Source organism: Spea bombifrons, chromosome 2, assembly GCF_027358695.1.
Source record: "Spea bombifrons isolate aSpeBom1 chromosome 2, aSpeBom1.2.pri, whole genome shotgun sequence".
NCBI lineage: Eukaryota > Metazoa > Chordata > Amphibia > Anura > Pelobatidae > Spea > Spea bombifrons.
In genome coordinates this window covers 142073333-142088332 of record NC_071088.1, presented here as the reverse complement: position 1 = coordinate 142088332, position 15000 = coordinate 142073333, and the positions used below count along the sequence as shown (strand labels likewise).

Here is a 15000-nt window from a genome sequence, read left to right as displayed (position 1 = left end):
CTCTGTCCTGTCCCAGGGCTTATAATTCTTTTTGTCTGACGACAAGCAGCAGCAGCAGCAGCAGCAGCAGCAGCAGCAGCAGCAGCAGCAGCAGCAGCAGCAGCAGCAGCAGCAGCAGCAACAGAATAAGAGAAGTAAAATAAAAAACTTACACACCTGCGGCCATACCACCCTGAAAGCGCCCGATCTCGTTTGATCTCGGAAGCTAAGCAGGGTTGGGCCTGGTTAGTACCTGGATGGCAGACCGCCTGGGAATACCAGGTGTTGTAGGCTTTTAATTTTTTCTCACAGTCCGGGGAGAGCTTTTTGCCATGTGTTTCTTGCTCATCATCAAAGCTTTAAACCCTTATTTGAACCTTCTCACCTTCTCTGTCCTGTCCCAGGGCGTATAATTCTTTCTGTCTGACGACAAGCAGCAGCAGCAGCAGCAGCAGCAGCAGCAGCAGCAGCAGCAGCAGCAGCAGCAGCAGCAGCAGCAGCAGCAACAGAATAAGAAAAGTAAAATAAAGAGCTTTCACACCTGCGGCCATACCACCCTGAAAGTGCCCGATCTCATCTGATCTCGGAAGCTAAGCAGGGTTGGGCCTGGTTAGTACCTGGATGGGAGACCGCCTGGGAATACCAGGTGTTGTAGGCTTTTTCTTTTCTCACAGTCCGGGGAGAGCTTTTTGCCATGTGTTTCTTGCTCATCATCAAAGCTTTAAACCCTTATTTGAACCTTCTCACCTTCTCTGTCCTGTCCCAGGGCTTATAATTCTTTCTGTCTGACGACAAGCAGCAGCAGCAGCAGCAGCAGCAGCAGCAGCAGCAGAAGCAGAAGCAGAAGCAGAAGCAGAAGCAGAAGCAGAAGCAGAAGCAGAAGCAGAAGCAGCAGCAACAGAATAAGAGAAGTAAAATAAAAAACTTTCACACCTGCGGCCATACCACCCTGAAAGCGCCCGATCTCGTCTGATCTCGGAAGCTAAGCAGGGTTGGGCCTGGTTAGTACCTGGATGGGAGACCGCCTGGGAATACCAGGTGTTGTAGGCTTTTTCTTTTCTCACAGTCCGGGGAGAGCTTTTTGCCATGTGTTTCTTGCTCATCATCAAAGCTTTAAACCCTTATTTGAACCTTCTCACCTTCTCTGTCCTGTCCCAGGGCTTATAATTCTTTCTGTCTGACGACAAGCAGCAGCAGCAGCAGCAGCAGCAGCAGCAGCAGCAGCAGCAGCAGCAGCAGCAGCAGCAACAGAATAAGAGAAGTAAAATAAAAAACTTTCACACCTGCGGCCATACCACCCTGAAAGCGCCCGATCTCGTCTGGTCTCGGAAGCTAAGCAGGGTTGGGCCTGGTTAGTACCTGGATGGGAGACCGCATGGGAATAACAGGTGTTGTAGGCTTTTTCTTTTCTCACAGTCCGGGGAGAGCTTTTTGCCATGTGTTTCTTGCTCATCATCAAAGCTTTAAACCCTTATTTGAACCTTCTCACCTTCTCTGTCCTGTCCCAGGGCTTATAATTCTTTTTGTCTGACGACAAGCAGCAGCAGCAGCAGCAGCAGCAGCAGCAGCAGCAGCAGCAGCAGCAGCAGCAACAGAATAAGAGAAGTAAAATAAAAAACTTTCACACCTGCGGCCATACCACCCTGAAAGCGCCCGATCTCGTCTGATCTCGGAAGCTAAGCAGGGTTGGGCCTGGTTAGTACCTGGATGGGAGACCGCCTGGGAATACCAGGTGTTGTAGGCTTTTAATTTTTTCTCACAGTCCGGGGAGAGCTTTTTGCCATGTGTTTCTTGCTCATCATCAAAGCTTTAAACCCTTATTTGAACCTTCTCACCTTCTCTGTCCTGTCCCAGGGCTTATAATTCTTTCTGTCTGACGACAAGCAGCAGCAGCAGCAGCAGCAGCAGCAGCAGCAGCAGCAGCAGCAGCAGCAACAGAATAGGAAAAGTAAAATAAAGAGCTTTCACACCTGCGGCCATACCTCCCTGAAAGCGCCCGATCTCGTCTGATCTCGGAAGCTAAGCAGGGTTGGGCCTGGTTAGTACCTGGATGGGAGACCGCCTGGGAATACCAGGTGTTGTAGGCTTTTAATTTTTTCTCACAGTCCGGGGAGAGCTTTTTGCCATGTGTTTCTTGCTCATCATCAAAGCTTTAAACCCTTATTTGAACCTTCTCACCTTCTCTGTCCTGTCCCAGGGCTTATAATTCTTTCTGTCTGACGACAAGCAGCAGCAGCAGCAGCAGCAGCAGCAGCAGCAGCAGCAGCAGCAGCAGCAGCAGCAGCAGCAGCAGCAGCAGCAGCAGCAGCAACAGAATAAGAGAAGTAAAATAAAAAACTTTCACACCTGCGGCCATACCACCCTGAAAGCGCCTGATCTCGGAAGCTAAGCAGGGTTGGGCCTGGTTAGTACCTGGATGGGAGACCGCCTGGGAATATCAGGTGTTGTAGGCTTTTTCTTTTCTCACAGTCCGGGGAGAGCTTTTTGCCATGTGTTTCTTGCTCATCATCAAAGCTTTAAACCCTTATTTGAACCTTCTCACCTTCTCTGTCCTGTCCCAGGGCTTATAATTCTTTCTGTCTGACGACAAGCAGCAGCAGCAGCAGCAGCAGCAGCAGCAGCAGCAGCAGCAGCAGCAGCAGCAGAATAAGAGAAGTAAAATAAAAAACTTTCACACCTGCGGCCATACCACCCTGAAAGCGCCCGATCTCGTCTGATCTCGGAAGCTAAGCAGGGTTGGGCCTGGTTAGTACCTGGATGGGAGACCGCCTGAGAATACCAGGTGTTGTAGGCTTTTAATTTTTTCTCACAGTCCGGGGAGAGCTTTTTGCCATGTGTTTCTTGCTCATCATCAAAGCTTTAAACCCTTATTTGAACCTTCTCACCTTCTCTGTCCTGTCCCAGGGCTTATAATTCTTTTTGTCTGACGACAAGCAGCAGCAGCAGCAGCAGCAGCAGCAGCAGCAGCAGCAGCAGCAGCAGCAGCAGCAGCAGCAGCAGCAGCAGCAGCAGCAGCAGCAGCAGCAACAGAATAAGAGAAGTAAAATAAAAAATTTTCACACCTGAGGCCATACCACCCTGAAAGCGCCCGATCTCGTCTGATCTCGGAAGCTAAGCAGGGTTGGGCCTGGTTAGTACCTGGATGGGAGACTGCCTGGGAATACCAGGTGTTGTAGGCTTTTAATTTTTTCTCACAGTCCGGGGAGAGCTTTTTGCCATGTGTTTCTTGCTCATCATCAAAGCTTTAAACCCTTATTTGCAGCAGCAACAGAATAAGAGAAGTAGAATAAAAAACTTTCACACCTGCGGCCATACCACCCTGAAAGCGCCCGATCTCGTCTGATCTTGGAAGCTAAGCAGGGTTGGGCCTGGTTAGTACCTGGATGGGAGACCCCCTGGGAATACCAGGTGTTGTAGGCTTTTAATTTTTTCTCACAGTCCGGGGAGAGCTTTTTGCCATGTGTTTCTTGCTCATCATCAAAGCTTTAAACCCTTATTTGAACCTTCTCACCTTCTCTGTCCTGTCCCAGGGCTTATAATTCTTTTTGTCTGACGACAAGCAGCAGCAGCAGCAGCAGCAGCAGCAGCAGCAGCAGCAGCAGCAGCAGCAGCAGCAGCAGCAACAGAATAAGAGAAGTAAAATAAAAAACTTTCACACCTGCTGCCATATCACCCTGAAAGCGCCCGATCTCGTTTGATCTTGGAAGCTAAGCAGGGTTGGGCCTGGTTAGTACCTGGATGGGAGACTGCCTGGGAATACCAGGTGTTGTAGGCTTTTAATTTTTTCTCACAGTCCGGGGAGAGCTTTTTGCCATGTGTTTCTTGCTCATCATCAAAGCTTTAAACCCTTATTTGAACCTTCTCACCTTCTCTGTCCTGTCCCAGGGCTTATAATTCTTTCTGTCTGACGACAAGCAGCAGCAGCAGCAGCAGCAGCAGCAGCAGCAGCAGCAGCAACAGAATAAGAGAAGTAAAATAAAAAACTTTCACACCTGCGGCCATACCACCCTGAAAGCGCCCGATCTCGTCTGATCTCGGAAGCTAAGCCGGGTTGGGCCTGGTTAGTACCTGGATGGGAGACCGCCTGGGAATACCAGGTGTTGTAGGCTTTTTCTTTTCTCACAGTCCGGGGAGAGCTTTTTGCCATGTGTTTCTTGCTCATCATCAAAGCTTTAAACCCTTATTTGAACCTTCTCACCTTCTCTGTCCTGTCCCAGGGCTTATAATTCTTTCTGTCTGACGACAAGCAGCAGCAGCAGCAGCAGCAGCAGCAGCAGCAGCAGCAGCAGCAGCAGCAGCAGCAGCAGCAGCAGCAGCAGCAGCAGCAGCAGCAGAATAAGAGAAGTAAAATAAAAAACTTTCACACCTGCGGCCATACCACCCTGAAAGCGCCCGATCTCATCTGATCTCGGAAGCTAAGCAGGGTTGGGCCTGTTTAGTACCTGGATGGGAGACCGCCTGGGAATACCAGGTGTTGTAGGCTTTTAATTTTTTCTCACAGTCCGGGGAGAGCTTTTTGCCATGTGTTTCTTGCTCATCATCAAAGCTTTAAACCCTTATTTGAACCTTCTCACCTTCTCTGTCCTGTCCCAGGGCTTATAATTCTTTTTGTCTGACGACAAGCAGCAGCAGCAGCAGCAGCAGCAGCAGCAGCAGCAGCAGCAGCAGCAGCAGCAGCAGCAGCAGCAGCAGCAGCAGCAGCAGCAGCAACAGAATAAGAGAAGTAAAATAAAAAACATTCAAACCTGCGGCCATACCACCCTGAAAGCGCCCGATCTCGTCTGATCTCGGAAGCTAAGCAGGGTTGGGCCTGGTTAGTACCTGGATGGGAGACCGCCTGGGAATACCAGGTGTTGTAGGCTTTTAATTTTTTCTCACAGTCCGGGGAGAGCTTTTTGCCATGTGTTTCTTGCTCATCATCAAAGCTTTAAACCCTTATTTGAACCTTCTCACCTTCTCTGTCCTGTCCCAGGGCTTATAATTCTTTCTGTCTGACGACAAGCAGCAGCAGCAGCAGCAGCAGCAGCAGCAGCAGCAGCAGCAGCAGCAGCAGCAGCAGCAGCAACAGAATAAGAAAAGTAAAATAAAGATCTTTCACACCTGCAGCCATACCTCCCTGAAAGCGCCTGATCTCGTCTGATCTCGGAAGCTAAGCAGGGTTGGGCCTGGTTAGTACCTGGATGGGAGACCGCCTGGGAATACCAGGTGTTGTAGGCTTTTTCTTTTCTCACAGTCCGGGGAGAGCTTTTTGCCATGTGTTTCTTGCTCATCATCAAAGCTTTAAACCCTTATTTGAACCTTCTCACCTTCTCTGTCCTGTCCCAGGGCTTATAATTCTTTTTGTCTGACGACAAGCAGCAGCAGCAGCAGCAGCAGCAGCAGCAGCAGCAGCAGCAGCAGCAGCAGCAGCAGCAGCAGCAGCAGCAGCAGCAGCAACAGAATAAGAGAAGTAAAATAAAAAACTTTCACACCTGCGGCCATACCACCTTGAAAGCGCCCGATCTCGTCTGATCTCGGAAGCTAAGCAGGGTTGGGCCTGGTTAGTACCTGGATGGGAGACCGCCTGGGAATACCAGGTGTTGTAGGCTTTTAATTTTTTCTCACAGTCCGGGGAGAGCTTTTTGCCATGTGTTTCTTGCTCATCATCAAAGCTTTAAACCCTTATTTGAACCTTCTCACCTTCTCTGTCCTGTCCCAGGGCTTATAATTCTTTTTGTCTGACGACAAGCAGCAGCAGCAGCAGCAGCAGCAGCAGCAGCAGCAGCAGCAGCAGCAGCAGCAGCAGCAGCAGCAACAGAATAAGAGAAGTAAAATAAAAAACTTTCACACCTGTGGCCATACCACCCTGAAAGCGCCCGATCTTGTCTGATCTCGGAAGCTAAGCAGGGTTGGGCCTGGTTAGTACCTGGATGGCAGACCGCCTGGGAATACCAGGTGTTGTAGGCTTTTAATTTTTTCTCACAGTCCGGGGAGAGCTTTTTGCCATGTGTTTCTTGCTCATCATCAAAGCTTTAAACCCTTATTTGAACCTTCTCACCTTCTCTGTCCTGTCCCAGGGCTTATAATTCTTTCTGTCTGACGACAAGCAGCAGCAGCAGCAGCAGCAGCAGCAGCAGCAGCAGCAGCAGCAGCAACAGAATAAGAAAAGTAAAATAAAGAGCTTTCGCACCTGCAGCCATACCACCCTGAAAGCGCCCGATCTCGTCTGATCTCGGAAGCTAAGCAGGGTTGGGCCTGGTTAGTACCTGGATGGGAGACCGCCTGGGAATACCAGGTGTTGTAAGCTTTTTCTTTTCTCACAGTCCGGGGAGAGCTTTTTGCCATGTGTTTCTTGCTCATCATCAAAGCTTTAAACCCTTATTTGAACCTTCTCACCTTCTCTGTCCTGTCCCAGGGCTTATAATTCTTTCTGTCTGACGACAAGCAGCAGCAGCAGCAGCAGCAGCAGCAGCAGCAACAGAATAAGAGAAGTAAAATAAAAAACTTTCACACCTGCGGCCATACCACCCTGAAAGCGCCCGATCTCGTCTGATCTCGGAAGCTAAACAGGGTTGGTCCTGGTTAGTACCTGGATGGGAGACCGCCTGGGAATACCAGGTGTTGTAGGCTTTTAATTTTTTCTCACAGTCCGGGGAGAGCTTTTTGCCATGTGTTTCTTGCTCATCATCAAAGCTTTAAACCCTTATTTGAACCTTCTCACCTTCTCTGTCCTGTCCCAGGGCTTATAATTCTTTTTGTCTGACGACAAGCAGCAGCAGCAGCAGCAGCAGCAGCAGCAGCAGCAGCAGCAGCAGCAGCAGCAGCAGCAGCAGCAGCAGCAGCAACAGAATAAGAGAAGTAAAATAAAAAACTTTCACACCTGTGGCCATACCACCCTGAAAGCGCCCGATCTCGTCTGATCTCGGAAGCTAAGCAGGGTTGGGCCTGGTTAGTACCTGGATGGCAGACCGCCTGGGAATACCAGGTGTTGTAGGCTTTTAATTTTTTCTCACAGTCCGGGGAGAGCTTTTTGCCATGTGTTTCTTGCTCATCATCAAAGCTTTAAACCCTTATTTGAACCTTCTCACCTTCTCTGTCCTGTCCCAGGGCTTATAATTCTTTTTGTCTGACGACAAGCAGCAGCAGCAGCAGCAGCAGCAGCAGCAGCAGCAGCAGCAGCAGCAGCAGCAGCAGCAGCAACAGAATAAGAGAAGTAAAATAAAAAACTTTCACACCTGCGGCCATACCACCCTGAAAGCGCCCGATCTCGTCTGATCTCGGAAGCTAAGCAGGGTTGGGCCTGGTTAGTACCTGGATGGGAGACCGCCTGGGAATACCAGGTGTTGTAGGCTTTTAATTTTTTCTCACAGTCCGGGGAGAGCTTTTTGCCATGTTTCTTGCTCATCATCAAAGCTTTAAACCCTTATTTGAACCATCTCACCTTCTCTGTCCTGTCCCAGGGCTTATAATTCTTTTTGTCTGACGACAAGCAGCAGCAGCAGCAGCAGCAGCAGCAGCAGCAGCAGCAGCAGCAGCAGCAGCAGCAGCAGCAGCAGCAGCAGCAGCAGCAGCAGCAGCAGCAGCAGCAGCAGCAGCAGCAGCAGCAGCAGCAACAGAATAAGAGAAGTAAAATAAAAAACTTTCACACCTGCGGCCATACCACCCTGAAAGCACCTGATCTCGGAAGCTAAGCAGGGTTGGGCCTGGTTAGTACCTGGATGGGAGACCGCCTGGGAATACCAGGTGTTGTAGGCTTTTAATTTTTTCTCACAGTCCGGGGAGAGCTTTTTGCCATGTGTTTCTTGCTCATCATCAAAGCTTTAAACCCTTGTTTGAACCTTCTCACCTTCTCTGTCCTGTCCCAGGGCTTATAATTCTTTCTGTCTGACGACAAGCAGCAGCAGCAGCAGCAGCAGCAGCAGCAGCAGCAGCAGAATAAGAGAAGTAAAATAAAAAACTTTCACACCTGCGGCCATACCATCCTGAAAGCGCCCGATCTCGTCTGATCTCGGAAGCTAAGCAGGGTTGGGCCTGGTTAGTACCTGGATGGGAGACCGCCTGGGAATACCAGGTGTTGTAGGCTTTTTCTTTTCTCACAGTCCGGGGAGAGCTTTTTGCCATGTGTTTCTTGCTCATCATCAAAGCTTTAAACCCTTATTTGAACCTTCTCACCTTCTCTGTCCTGTCCCAGGGCTTATAATTCTTTCTGTCTGACGACAAGCAGCAGCAGCAGCAGCAGCAGCAGCAGCAGCAGCAGCAGCAGCAGCAGCAGCAGAATAAGAGAAGTAAAATAAAAAACTTTCACACCTGCGGCCATACCACCCTGAAAGCGCCCGATCTCGTCTGATCTCGGAAGCTAAGCAGGGTTGGGCCTGGTTAGTACCTGGATGGGAGACCGCCTGGGAATACCAGGTGTTGTAGGCTTTTAATTTTTTCTCACAGTCCGGGGAGAGCTTTTTGCCATGTGTTTCTTGCTCATCATCAAAGCTTTAAACCCTTATTTGAACCTTCTCACCTTCTCTGTCCTGTCCCAGGGCTTATAATTCTTTTTGTCTGACGACAAGCAGCAGCAGCAGCAGCAGCAGCAGCAGCAGCAGCAGCAGCAGCAGCAGCAGCAGCAGCAGCAGCAGCAGCAGCAGCAGCAGCAACAGAATAAGAGAAGTAAAATAAAAAACTTTCACACCTGCGGCCATACCACCCTGAAAGCGCCCGATCTCGTCTGATCTCGGAAGCTAAGCAGGGTTGGGCCTGGTTAGTACCTGGATGGGAGACCGCCTGGGAATACCAGGTGTTGTAGGCTTTTAATTTTTTCTCACAGTCCGGGGAGAGCTTTTTGCCATGTGTTTCTTGCTCATCATCAAAGCTTTAAACCCTTATTTGAACCTTCTCACCTTCTCTGTCCTGTCCCAGGGCTTATAATTCTTTTTGTCTGACGACAAGCAGCAGCAGCAGCAGCAGCAGCAGCAGCAGCAGCAGCAGCAGCAGCAGCAGCAGCAGCAGCAGCAGCAACAGAATAAGAGAAGTAAAATAAAAAACTTTCACACCTGCGGCCATATCACCCTGAAAGCGCCCGATCTCGTCTGATCTTGGAAGCTAAGCAGGGTTGGGCCTGGTTAGTACCTGGATGGGAGACCGCCTGGGAATACCAGGTGTTGTAGGCTTTTAATTTTTTCTCACAGTCCGGGGAGAGCTTTTTGCCATGTGTTTCTTGCTCATCATCAAAGCTTTAAACCCTTATTTGAACCTTCTCACCTTCTCTGTCCTGTCCCAGGGCTTATAATTCTTTCTGTCTGACGACAAGCAGCAGCAGCAGCAGCAGCAGCAGCAGCAGCAGCAGCAGCAGCAGCAGCAGCAGCAGCAACAGAATAAGAAAAGTAAAATAAAGAGCTTTCACACCTGCGGCCATACCACCCTGAAAGCGCCCGATCTTGTCTGATCTTGGAAGCTAAGCAGGGTTGGGCCTGGTTAGTACCTGGATGGGAGACCGCCTGGGAATACCAGGTGTTGTAGGCTTTTTCTTTTCTCACAGTCCGGGGAGAGCTTTTTGCCATGTGTTTCTTGCTCATCATCAAAGCTTTAAACCCTTATTTGAACCTTCTCACCTTCTCTGTCCTGTCCCAGGGCTTATAATTCTTTCTGTCTGACGACAAGCAGCAGCAGCAGCAGCAGCAGCAGCAGCAGCAGCAGCAGCAGCAGCAGCAGCAGCAGAATAAGAGAAGTAAAATAAAAAACTTTCACACCTGCGGCCATACCACCCTGAAAGCGCCCGATCTCGTCTGATCTCGGAAGCTAAGCAGGGTTGGGCCTGGTTAGTACCTGGATGGGAGACCGCCTGGGAATACCAGGTGTTGTAGGCTTTTAATTTTTTCTCACAGTCCGGGGAGAGCTTTTTGCCATGTGTTTCTTGCTCATCATCAAAGCTTTAAACCCTTATTTGAACCTTCTCACCTTCTCTGTCCTGTCCCAGGGCTTATAATTCTTTCTGTCTGACGACAAGCAGCAGCAGCAGCAGCAGCAGCAGCAGCAGCAGCAGCAGCAGCAGCAGCAGCAGCAGCAGCAGCAGCAGCAGCAGCAGCAGCAGCAGCAGCAGCAGCAGCAGCAGCAGCAGCAGCAGCAGCAGCAGCAGCAGCAGAATAAGAGAAGTAAAATAAAAAACTTTCACACCTGCGGCCATACCACCCTGAAAGCGCCTGATCTCGGAAGCTAAGCAGGGTTGGGCCTGGTTAGTACCTGGATGGGAGACCGCCTGGGAATACCAGGTGTTGTAGGCTTTTTCTTTTCTCACAGTCCGGCAACAGCAACAACAGCAGCAGCAGCAGCAACAGCAACAGAATAAGAGAAGTAAAATAAAAAACTTTCACACCTGCGGCCATACCACCCTGAAAGCGCCCGATCTCGTCTGATCTCGGAAGCTAAGCAGGGTTGGGCCTGGTTAGTACCTGGATGGGAGACCGCCTGGGAATACCAGGTGTTGTAGGCTTTTTCTTTTCTCACAGTCCGGGGAGAGCTTTTTGCCATGTGTTTCTTGCTCATCATCAAAGCTTTAAACCCTTATTTGAACCTTCTCACCTTCTCTGTCCTGTCCCAGGGCTTATAATTCTTTCTGTCTGACGACAAGCAGCAGCAGCAGCAGCAGCAGCAGCAGCAGCAGCAGCAGCAGCAGCAGCAGCAGCAGCAGCAGCAGCAGCAGCAGCAGCAGCAGCAGCAACAGAATAAGAGAAGTAAAATAAAAAACTTTCACACCTGCGGCCATACCACCCTGAAAGCGCCTGATCTCGGAAGCTAAGCAGGGTTGGGCCTGGTTAGTACCTGGATGGGAGACCGCCTGGGAATACCAGGTGTTGTAGGCTTTTAATTTTTTCTCACAGTCCGGGGAGAGCTTTTTGCCATGTGTTTCTTGCTCATCATCAAAGCTTTAAACCCTTATTTGAACCTTCTCACCTTCTCTGTCCTGTCCCAGGGCTTATAATTCTTTCTGTCTGACGACAAGCAGCAGCAGCAGCAGCAGCAGCAGCAGCAGCAGCAGCAGCAGCAGCAGCAACAGAATAAGAAAAGTAAAATAAAGAGCTTTCACACCTGCAGCCATACCTCCCTGAAAGCGCCCGATCTCGTCTGATCTCGGAAGCTAAGCAGGGTTGGGCCTGGTTTGTACCTGGATGGGAGACTGCCTGGGAATACCAGGTGTTGTAGGCTTTTTCTTTTCTCACAGTCCGGGGAGAGCTTTTTGCCATGTGTTTCTTGCTCATCATCAAAGCTTTAAACCCTTATTTGAACCTTCTCACCTTCTCTGTCCTGTCCCAGGGCTTATAATTCTTTTTGTCTGACGACAAGCAGCAGCAGAAGCAGCAGCAGCAGCAGCAGCAGCAGCAGCAGCAGCAGCAGCAGCAACAGAATAAGAGAAGTAAAATAAAAAACTTTCACACCTGCGGCCATACCACCCTGAAAGCGCCCGATCTCGTCTGATCTCGGAAGCTAAGCAGGGTTGGGCCTGGTTAGTACCTGGATGGCAGACCGCCTGGGAATACCAGGTGCTGTAGGCTTTTAATTTTTTCTCACAGTCCGGGGAGAGCTTTTTGCCATGTGTTTCTTGCTCATCATCAAAGCTTTAAACCCTTATTTGAACCTTCTCACCTTCTCTGTCCTGTCCCAGGGCTTATAATTCTTTCTGTCTGACGACAAGCAGCAGCAGCAGCAGCAGCAGCAGCAGCAGCAGCAGCAGCAGCAGCAGCAGCAGCAGCAGCAGCAGCAGCAGCAGAATAAGAGAAGTAAAATAAAAAACTTTCACACCTGCGGCTATACCACCCTGAAAGCGCCCGATCTCGTCTGATCTCGGAAGCTAAGCAGGGTTGGGCCTGGTTAATACCTGGATGGGAGACCGCCTGGGAATACCAGGTGTTGTAGGCTTTTAATTTTTTCTCACAGTCCGGGGAGAGCTTTTTGCCATGTGTTTCTTGCTCATCATCAAAGCTTTAAACCCTTATTTGAACCTTCTCACCTTCTCTGTCCTGTCCCAGGGCTTATAATTCTTTTTGTCTGACGACAAGCAGCAGCAGCAGCAGCAGCAGCAGCAGCAGCAGCAGCAGCAGCAGCAGCAGCAGCAGCAGCAACAGAATAAGAGAAGTAAAATGAAAAACTTTCACACCTGCGGCCATACCACCCTGAAAGCGCCCGATCTCGTCTGATCTCGGAAGCTAAGCAGGGTTGGGCCTGGTTAGTACCTGGATGGGAGACCGCCTGGGAATACCAGGTGTTGTAGGCTTTTAATTTTTTCTCACAGTCCGGGGAGAGCTTTTTGCCATGTGTTTCTTGCTCATCATCAAAGCTTTAAACCCTTATTTGAACCTTCTCACCTTCTCTGTCCTGTCCCAGGGCTTATAATTCTTTTTGTCTGACGACAAGCAGCAGCAGCAGCAGCAGCAGCAGCAGCAGCAGCAGCAGCAGCAGCAGCAGCAGCAGCAGCAGCAACAGAATAAGAGAAGTAAAATAAAAAACTTACACACCTGCGGCCATACCACCCTGAAAGCGCCCGATCTCGTTTGATCTCGGAAGCTAAGCAGGGTTGGGCCTGGTTAGTACCTGGATGGCAGACCGCCTGGGAATACCAGGTGTTGTAGGCTTTTAATTTTTTCTCACAGTCCGGGGAGAGCTTTTTGCCATGTGTTTCTTGCTCATCATCAAAGCTTTAAACCCTTATTTGAACCTTCTCACCTTCTCTGTCCTGTCCCAGGGCTTATAATTCTTTCTGTCTGACGACAAGCAGCAGCAGCAGCAGCAGCAGCAGCAGCAGCAGCAGCAGCAGCAGCAGCAGCAGCAGCAGCAGCAGCAGCAGCAGCAACAGAATAAGAAAAGTAAAATAAAGAGCTTTCACACCTGCGGCCATACCACCCTGAAAGTGCCCGATCTCATCTGATCTCGGAAGCTAAGCAGGGTTGGGCCTGGTTAGTACCTGGATGGGAGACCGCCTGGGAATACCAGGTGTTGTAGGCTTTTTCTTTTCTCACAGTCCGGGGAGAGCTTTTTGCCATGTGTTTCTTGCTCATCATCAAAGCTTTAAACCCTTATTTGAACCTTCTCACCTTCTCTGTCCTGTCCCAGGGCTTATAATTCTTTCTGTCTGACGACAAGCAGCAGCAGCAGCAGCAGCAGCAGCAGCAGCAGCAGCAGCAGCAGCAGCAACAGAATAAGAGAAGTAAAATAAAAAACTTTCACACCTGCGGCCATACCACCCTGAAAGCGCCCGATCTCGTCTGATCTCGGAAGCTAAGCAGGGTTGGGCCTGGTTAGTACCTGGATGGGAGACCGCATGGGAATACCAGGTGTTGTAGGCTTTTTCTTTTCTCACAGTCCGGGGAGAGCTTTTTGCCATGTGTTTCTTGCTCATCATCAAAGCTTTAAACCCTTATTTGAACCTTCTCACCTTCTCTGTCCTGTCCCAGGGCTTATAATTCTTTTTGTCTGACGACAAGCAGCAGCAGCAGCAGCAGCAGCAGCAGCAGCAGCAGCAGCAGCAGCAGCAGCAACAGAATAAGAGAAGTAAAATAAAAAACTTTCACACCTGCGGCCATACCACCCTGAAAGCGCCCGATCTCGTCTGATCTCGGAAGCTAAGCAGGGTTGGGCCTGGTTAGTACCTGGATGGGAGACCGCCTGGGAATACCAGGTGTTGTAGGCTTTTAATTTTTTCTCACAGTCCGGGGAGAGCTTTTTGCCATGTGTTTCTTGCTCATCATCAAAGCTTTAAACCCTTATTTGAACCTTCTCACCTTCTCTGTCCTGTCCCAGGGCTTATAATTCTTTCTGTCTGACGACAAGCAGCAGCAGCAGCAGCAGCAGCAGCAGCAGCAGCAGCAGCAGCAGCAGCAGCAGCAGCAGCAGCAGCAGCAGCAACAGAATAGGAAAAGTAAAATAAAGAGCTTTCACACCTGCGGCCATACCTCCCTGAAAGCGTCTGATCTCGGAAGCTAAGCAGGGTTGGGCCTGGTTAGTACCTGGATGGGAGACCGCCTGGGAATACCAGGTGTTGTAGGCTTTTAATTTTTTCTCACAGTCCGGGGAGAGCTTTTTGCCATGTGTTTCTTGCTCATCATCAAAGCTTTAAACCCTTATTTGAACCTTCTCACCTTCTCTGTCCTGTCCCAGGGCTTATAATTCTTTCTGTCTGACGACAAGCAGCAGCAGCAGCAGCAGCAGCAGCAGCAGCAGCAGCAGCAGCAGCAGCAGCAGCAGCAGCAGCAGCAGCAGCAGCAGCAGCAGCAGCAGCAGCAGCAGCAGCAGCAGCAGCAGCAGCAGCAGCAACAGAATAAGAGAAGTAAAATAAAAAACTTTCACACCTGCGGCCATACCACCCTGAAAGCGCCTGATCTCGGAAGCTAAGCAGGGTTGGGCCTGGTTAGTACCTGGATGGGAGACCGCCTGGGAATACCAGGTGTTGTAGGCTTTTTCTTTTCTCACAGTCCGGGGAGAGCTTTTTGCCATGTGTTTCTTGCTCATCATCAAAGCTTTAAACCCTTATTTGAACCTTCTCACCTTCTCTGTCCTGTCCCAGGGCTTATAATTCTTTCTGTCTGACGACAAGCAGCAGCAGCAGCAGCAGCAGCAGCAGCAGCAGCAGCAGCAGCAGCAGCAGCAGCAGAATAAGAGAAGTAAAATAAAAAACTTTCACACCTGCGGCCATACCACCCTGAAAGCGCCCGATCTCGTCTGATCTCGGAAGCTAAGCAGGGTTGGGCCTGGTTAGTACCTGGATGGGAGACCGCCTGAGAATACCAGGTGTTGTAGGCTTTTAATTTTTTCTCACAGTCCGGGGAGAGCTTTTTGCCATGTGTTTCTTGCTCATCATCAAAGCTTTAAACCCTTATTTGAACCTTCTCACCTTCTCTGTCCTGTCCCAGGGCTTATAATTCTTTTTGTCTGACGACAAGCAGCAGCAGCAGCAGCAGCAGCAGCAGCAGCAGCAGCAGCAGCAGCAGCAGCAGCAGCAGCAACAGAATAAGAGAAGTAAAATAAAAAATTTTCACACCTGAGGCCATACCACCCTGAAAG

General features: G+C 50.0%; 37 non-coding genes and 6 pseudogenes across 37 annotated transcripts in view; all 43 read left to right on the top strand.

The window, feature by feature from the left end:
• Positions 1–154: 154 nt before the first annotated feature.
• Positions 155–273, top strand: LOC128478204 (5S ribosomal RNA). The gene has a single exon (XR_008349137.1). It is a non-coding gene; the product is annotated as a 5S ribosomal RNA (ribosomal RNA).
• Positions 274–518: 245 nt separating this feature from the next.
• Positions 519–637, top strand: LOC128476733 (5S ribosomal RNA). Its single transcript, XR_008347732.1, has one exon. It is a non-coding gene; the product is annotated as a 5S ribosomal RNA (ribosomal RNA).
• Positions 638–910: 273 nt separating this feature from the next.
• LOC128479970 (5S ribosomal RNA) lies at positions 911–1029 on the top strand. Its single transcript, XR_008350462.1, has one exon. It is a non-coding gene; the product is annotated as a 5S ribosomal RNA (ribosomal RNA).
• A 231-nt stretch (positions 1030–1260) lies between these two features.
• On the top strand, positions 1261–1379 carry LOC128478563 (5S ribosomal RNA). Its single transcript, XR_008349475.1, has one exon. It is a non-coding gene; the product is annotated as a 5S ribosomal RNA (ribosomal RNA).
• A 225-nt stretch (positions 1380–1604) lies between these two features.
• On the top strand, positions 1605–1723 carry LOC128479959 (5S ribosomal RNA). The gene has a single exon (XR_008350461.1). It is a non-coding gene; the product is annotated as a 5S ribosomal RNA (ribosomal RNA).
• A 224-nt stretch (positions 1724–1947) lies between these two features.
• Positions 1948–2066, top strand: LOC128476768 (5S ribosomal RNA). Its single transcript, XR_008347766.1, has one exon. It is a non-coding gene; the product is annotated as a 5S ribosomal RNA (ribosomal RNA).
• Positions 2067–2323: 257 nt separating this feature from the next.
• LOC128480224 (uncharacterized) lies at positions 2324–2432 on the top strand (annotated as a pseudogene).
• A 222-nt stretch (positions 2433–2654) lies between these two features.
• Positions 2655–2773, top strand: LOC128477476 (5S ribosomal RNA). The gene has a single exon (XR_008348446.1). It is a non-coding gene; the product is annotated as a 5S ribosomal RNA (ribosomal RNA).
• Positions 2774–3039: 266 nt separating this feature from the next.
• Positions 3040–3158, top strand: LOC128479033 (5S ribosomal RNA). Its single transcript, XR_008349925.1, has one exon. It is a non-coding gene; the product is annotated as a 5S ribosomal RNA (ribosomal RNA).
• A 122-nt stretch (positions 3159–3280) lies between these two features.
• On the top strand, positions 3281–3399 carry LOC128477601 (5S ribosomal RNA). Its single transcript, XR_008348563.1, has one exon. It is a non-coding gene; the product is annotated as a 5S ribosomal RNA (ribosomal RNA).
• Positions 3400–3635: 236 nt separating this feature from the next.
• Positions 3636–3754, top strand: LOC128479504 (5S ribosomal RNA). The gene has a single exon (XR_008350376.1). It is a non-coding gene; the product is annotated as a 5S ribosomal RNA (ribosomal RNA).
• Positions 3755–3969: 215 nt separating this feature from the next.
• On the top strand, positions 3970–4088 carry LOC128477859 (5S ribosomal RNA). Its single transcript, XR_008348810.1, has one exon. It is a non-coding gene; the product is annotated as a 5S ribosomal RNA (ribosomal RNA).
• A 255-nt stretch (positions 4089–4343) lies between these two features.
• Positions 4344–4462, top strand: LOC128476832 (5S ribosomal RNA). The gene has a single exon (XR_008347826.1). It is a non-coding gene; the product is annotated as a 5S ribosomal RNA (ribosomal RNA).
• A 260-nt stretch (positions 4463–4722) lies between these two features.
• On the top strand, positions 4723–4841 carry LOC128479948 (5S ribosomal RNA). Its single transcript, XR_008350460.1, has one exon. It is a non-coding gene; the product is annotated as a 5S ribosomal RNA (ribosomal RNA).
• Positions 4842–5077: 236 nt separating this feature from the next.
• On the top strand, positions 5078–5196 carry LOC128477759 (5S ribosomal RNA). Its single transcript, XR_008348716.1, has one exon. It is a non-coding gene; the product is annotated as a 5S ribosomal RNA (ribosomal RNA).
• Positions 5197–5448: 252 nt separating this feature from the next.
• Positions 5449–5567, top strand: LOC128476976 (5S ribosomal RNA). The gene has a single exon (XR_008347966.1). It is a non-coding gene; the product is annotated as a 5S ribosomal RNA (ribosomal RNA).
• A 239-nt stretch (positions 5568–5806) lies between these two features.
• Positions 5807–5925, top strand: LOC128479169 (5S ribosomal RNA). The gene has a single exon (XR_008350055.1). It is a non-coding gene; the product is annotated as a 5S ribosomal RNA (ribosomal RNA).
• A 221-nt stretch (positions 5926–6146) lies between these two features.
• On the top strand, positions 6147–6265 carry LOC128477782 (5S ribosomal RNA). The gene has a single exon (XR_008348738.1). It is a non-coding gene; the product is annotated as a 5S ribosomal RNA (ribosomal RNA).
• A 204-nt stretch (positions 6266–6469) lies between these two features.
• LOC128478366 (5S ribosomal RNA) lies at positions 6470–6588 on the top strand. Its single transcript, XR_008349289.1, has one exon. It is a non-coding gene; the product is annotated as a 5S ribosomal RNA (ribosomal RNA).
• Positions 6589–6836: 248 nt separating this feature from the next.
• On the top strand, positions 6837–6955 carry LOC128478361 (5S ribosomal RNA). Its single transcript, XR_008349284.1, has one exon. It is a non-coding gene; the product is annotated as a 5S ribosomal RNA (ribosomal RNA).
• A 236-nt stretch (positions 6956–7191) lies between these two features.
• LOC128479935 (5S ribosomal RNA) lies at positions 7192–7310 on the top strand. The gene has a single exon (XR_008350458.1). It is a non-coding gene; the product is annotated as a 5S ribosomal RNA (ribosomal RNA).
• A 294-nt stretch (positions 7311–7604) lies between these two features.
• On the top strand, positions 7605–7713 carry LOC128479626 (uncharacterized; annotated as a pseudogene).
• A 209-nt stretch (positions 7714–7922) lies between these two features.
• On the top strand, positions 7923–8041 carry LOC128477117 (5S ribosomal RNA). Its single transcript, XR_008348102.1, has one exon. It is a non-coding gene; the product is annotated as a 5S ribosomal RNA (ribosomal RNA).
• Positions 8042–8263: 222 nt separating this feature from the next.
• LOC128479924 (5S ribosomal RNA) lies at positions 8264–8382 on the top strand. The gene has a single exon (XR_008350457.1). It is a non-coding gene; the product is annotated as a 5S ribosomal RNA (ribosomal RNA).
• A 257-nt stretch (positions 8383–8639) lies between these two features.
• On the top strand, positions 8640–8758 carry LOC128479912 (5S ribosomal RNA). The gene has a single exon (XR_008350456.1). It is a non-coding gene; the product is annotated as a 5S ribosomal RNA (ribosomal RNA).
• Positions 8759–9000: 242 nt separating this feature from the next.
• LOC128478594 (5S ribosomal RNA) lies at positions 9001–9119 on the top strand. Its single transcript, XR_008349504.1, has one exon. It is a non-coding gene; the product is annotated as a 5S ribosomal RNA (ribosomal RNA).
• A 233-nt stretch (positions 9120–9352) lies between these two features.
• On the top strand, positions 9353–9471 carry LOC128478872 (5S ribosomal RNA). Its single transcript, XR_008349771.1, has one exon. It is a non-coding gene; the product is annotated as a 5S ribosomal RNA (ribosomal RNA).
• A 225-nt stretch (positions 9472–9696) lies between these two features.
• On the top strand, positions 9697–9815 carry LOC128479901 (5S ribosomal RNA). The gene has a single exon (XR_008350455.1). It is a non-coding gene; the product is annotated as a 5S ribosomal RNA (ribosomal RNA).
• A 305-nt stretch (positions 9816–10120) lies between these two features.
• Positions 10121–10229, top strand: LOC128479831 (uncharacterized; annotated as a pseudogene).
• Positions 10230–10319: 90 nt separating this feature from the next.
• LOC128479889 (5S ribosomal RNA) lies at positions 10320–10438 on the top strand. The gene has a single exon (XR_008350454.1). It is a non-coding gene; the product is annotated as a 5S ribosomal RNA (ribosomal RNA).
• A 261-nt stretch (positions 10439–10699) lies between these two features.
• On the top strand, positions 10700–10808 carry LOC128479830 (uncharacterized; annotated as a pseudogene).
• A 224-nt stretch (positions 10809–11032) lies between these two features.
• LOC128478738 (5S ribosomal RNA) lies at positions 11033–11151 on the top strand. Its single transcript, XR_008349643.1, has one exon. It is a non-coding gene; the product is annotated as a 5S ribosomal RNA (ribosomal RNA).
• Positions 11152–11379: 228 nt separating this feature from the next.
• LOC128477003 (5S ribosomal RNA) lies at positions 11380–11498 on the top strand. The gene has a single exon (XR_008347993.1). It is a non-coding gene; the product is annotated as a 5S ribosomal RNA (ribosomal RNA).
• Positions 11499–11743: 245 nt separating this feature from the next.
• On the top strand, positions 11744–11862 carry LOC128478450 (5S ribosomal RNA). The gene has a single exon (XR_008349367.1). It is a non-coding gene; the product is annotated as a 5S ribosomal RNA (ribosomal RNA).
• Positions 11863–12098: 236 nt separating this feature from the next.
• Positions 12099–12217, top strand: LOC128479878 (5S ribosomal RNA). The gene has a single exon (XR_008350453.1). It is a non-coding gene; the product is annotated as a 5S ribosomal RNA (ribosomal RNA).
• A 239-nt stretch (positions 12218–12456) lies between these two features.
• On the top strand, positions 12457–12575 carry LOC128478203 (5S ribosomal RNA). Its single transcript, XR_008349136.1, has one exon. It is a non-coding gene; the product is annotated as a 5S ribosomal RNA (ribosomal RNA).
• Positions 12576–12826: 251 nt separating this feature from the next.
• LOC128476732 (5S ribosomal RNA) lies at positions 12827–12945 on the top strand. Its single transcript, XR_008347731.1, has one exon. It is a non-coding gene; the product is annotated as a 5S ribosomal RNA (ribosomal RNA).
• Positions 12946–13167: 222 nt separating this feature from the next.
• Positions 13168–13286, top strand: LOC128476690 (5S ribosomal RNA). Its single transcript, XR_008347692.1, has one exon. It is a non-coding gene; the product is annotated as a 5S ribosomal RNA (ribosomal RNA).
• A 225-nt stretch (positions 13287–13511) lies between these two features.
• LOC128479866 (5S ribosomal RNA) lies at positions 13512–13630 on the top strand. The gene has a single exon (XR_008350452.1). It is a non-coding gene; the product is annotated as a 5S ribosomal RNA (ribosomal RNA).
• Positions 13631–13878: 248 nt separating this feature from the next.
• LOC128480469 (uncharacterized) lies at positions 13879–13987 on the top strand (annotated as a pseudogene).
• A 299-nt stretch (positions 13988–14286) lies between these two features.
• Positions 14287–14395, top strand: LOC128479829 (uncharacterized; annotated as a pseudogene).
• Positions 14396–14620: 225 nt separating this feature from the next.
• On the top strand, positions 14621–14739 carry LOC128477475 (5S ribosomal RNA). The gene has a single exon (XR_008348445.1). It is a non-coding gene; the product is annotated as a 5S ribosomal RNA (ribosomal RNA).
• A 236-nt stretch (positions 14740–14975) lies between these two features.
• LOC128479262 (5S ribosomal RNA) overlaps positions 14976–15000 on the top strand; it is a 119-nt gene continuing 94 nt past the window's right edge. The window contains exon 1 of the ribosomal RNA XR_008350145.1: positions 14976–15000. This exon is cut by the window's right edge and continues 94 nt beyond it. This is a non-coding gene — a ribosomal RNA (5S ribosomal RNA).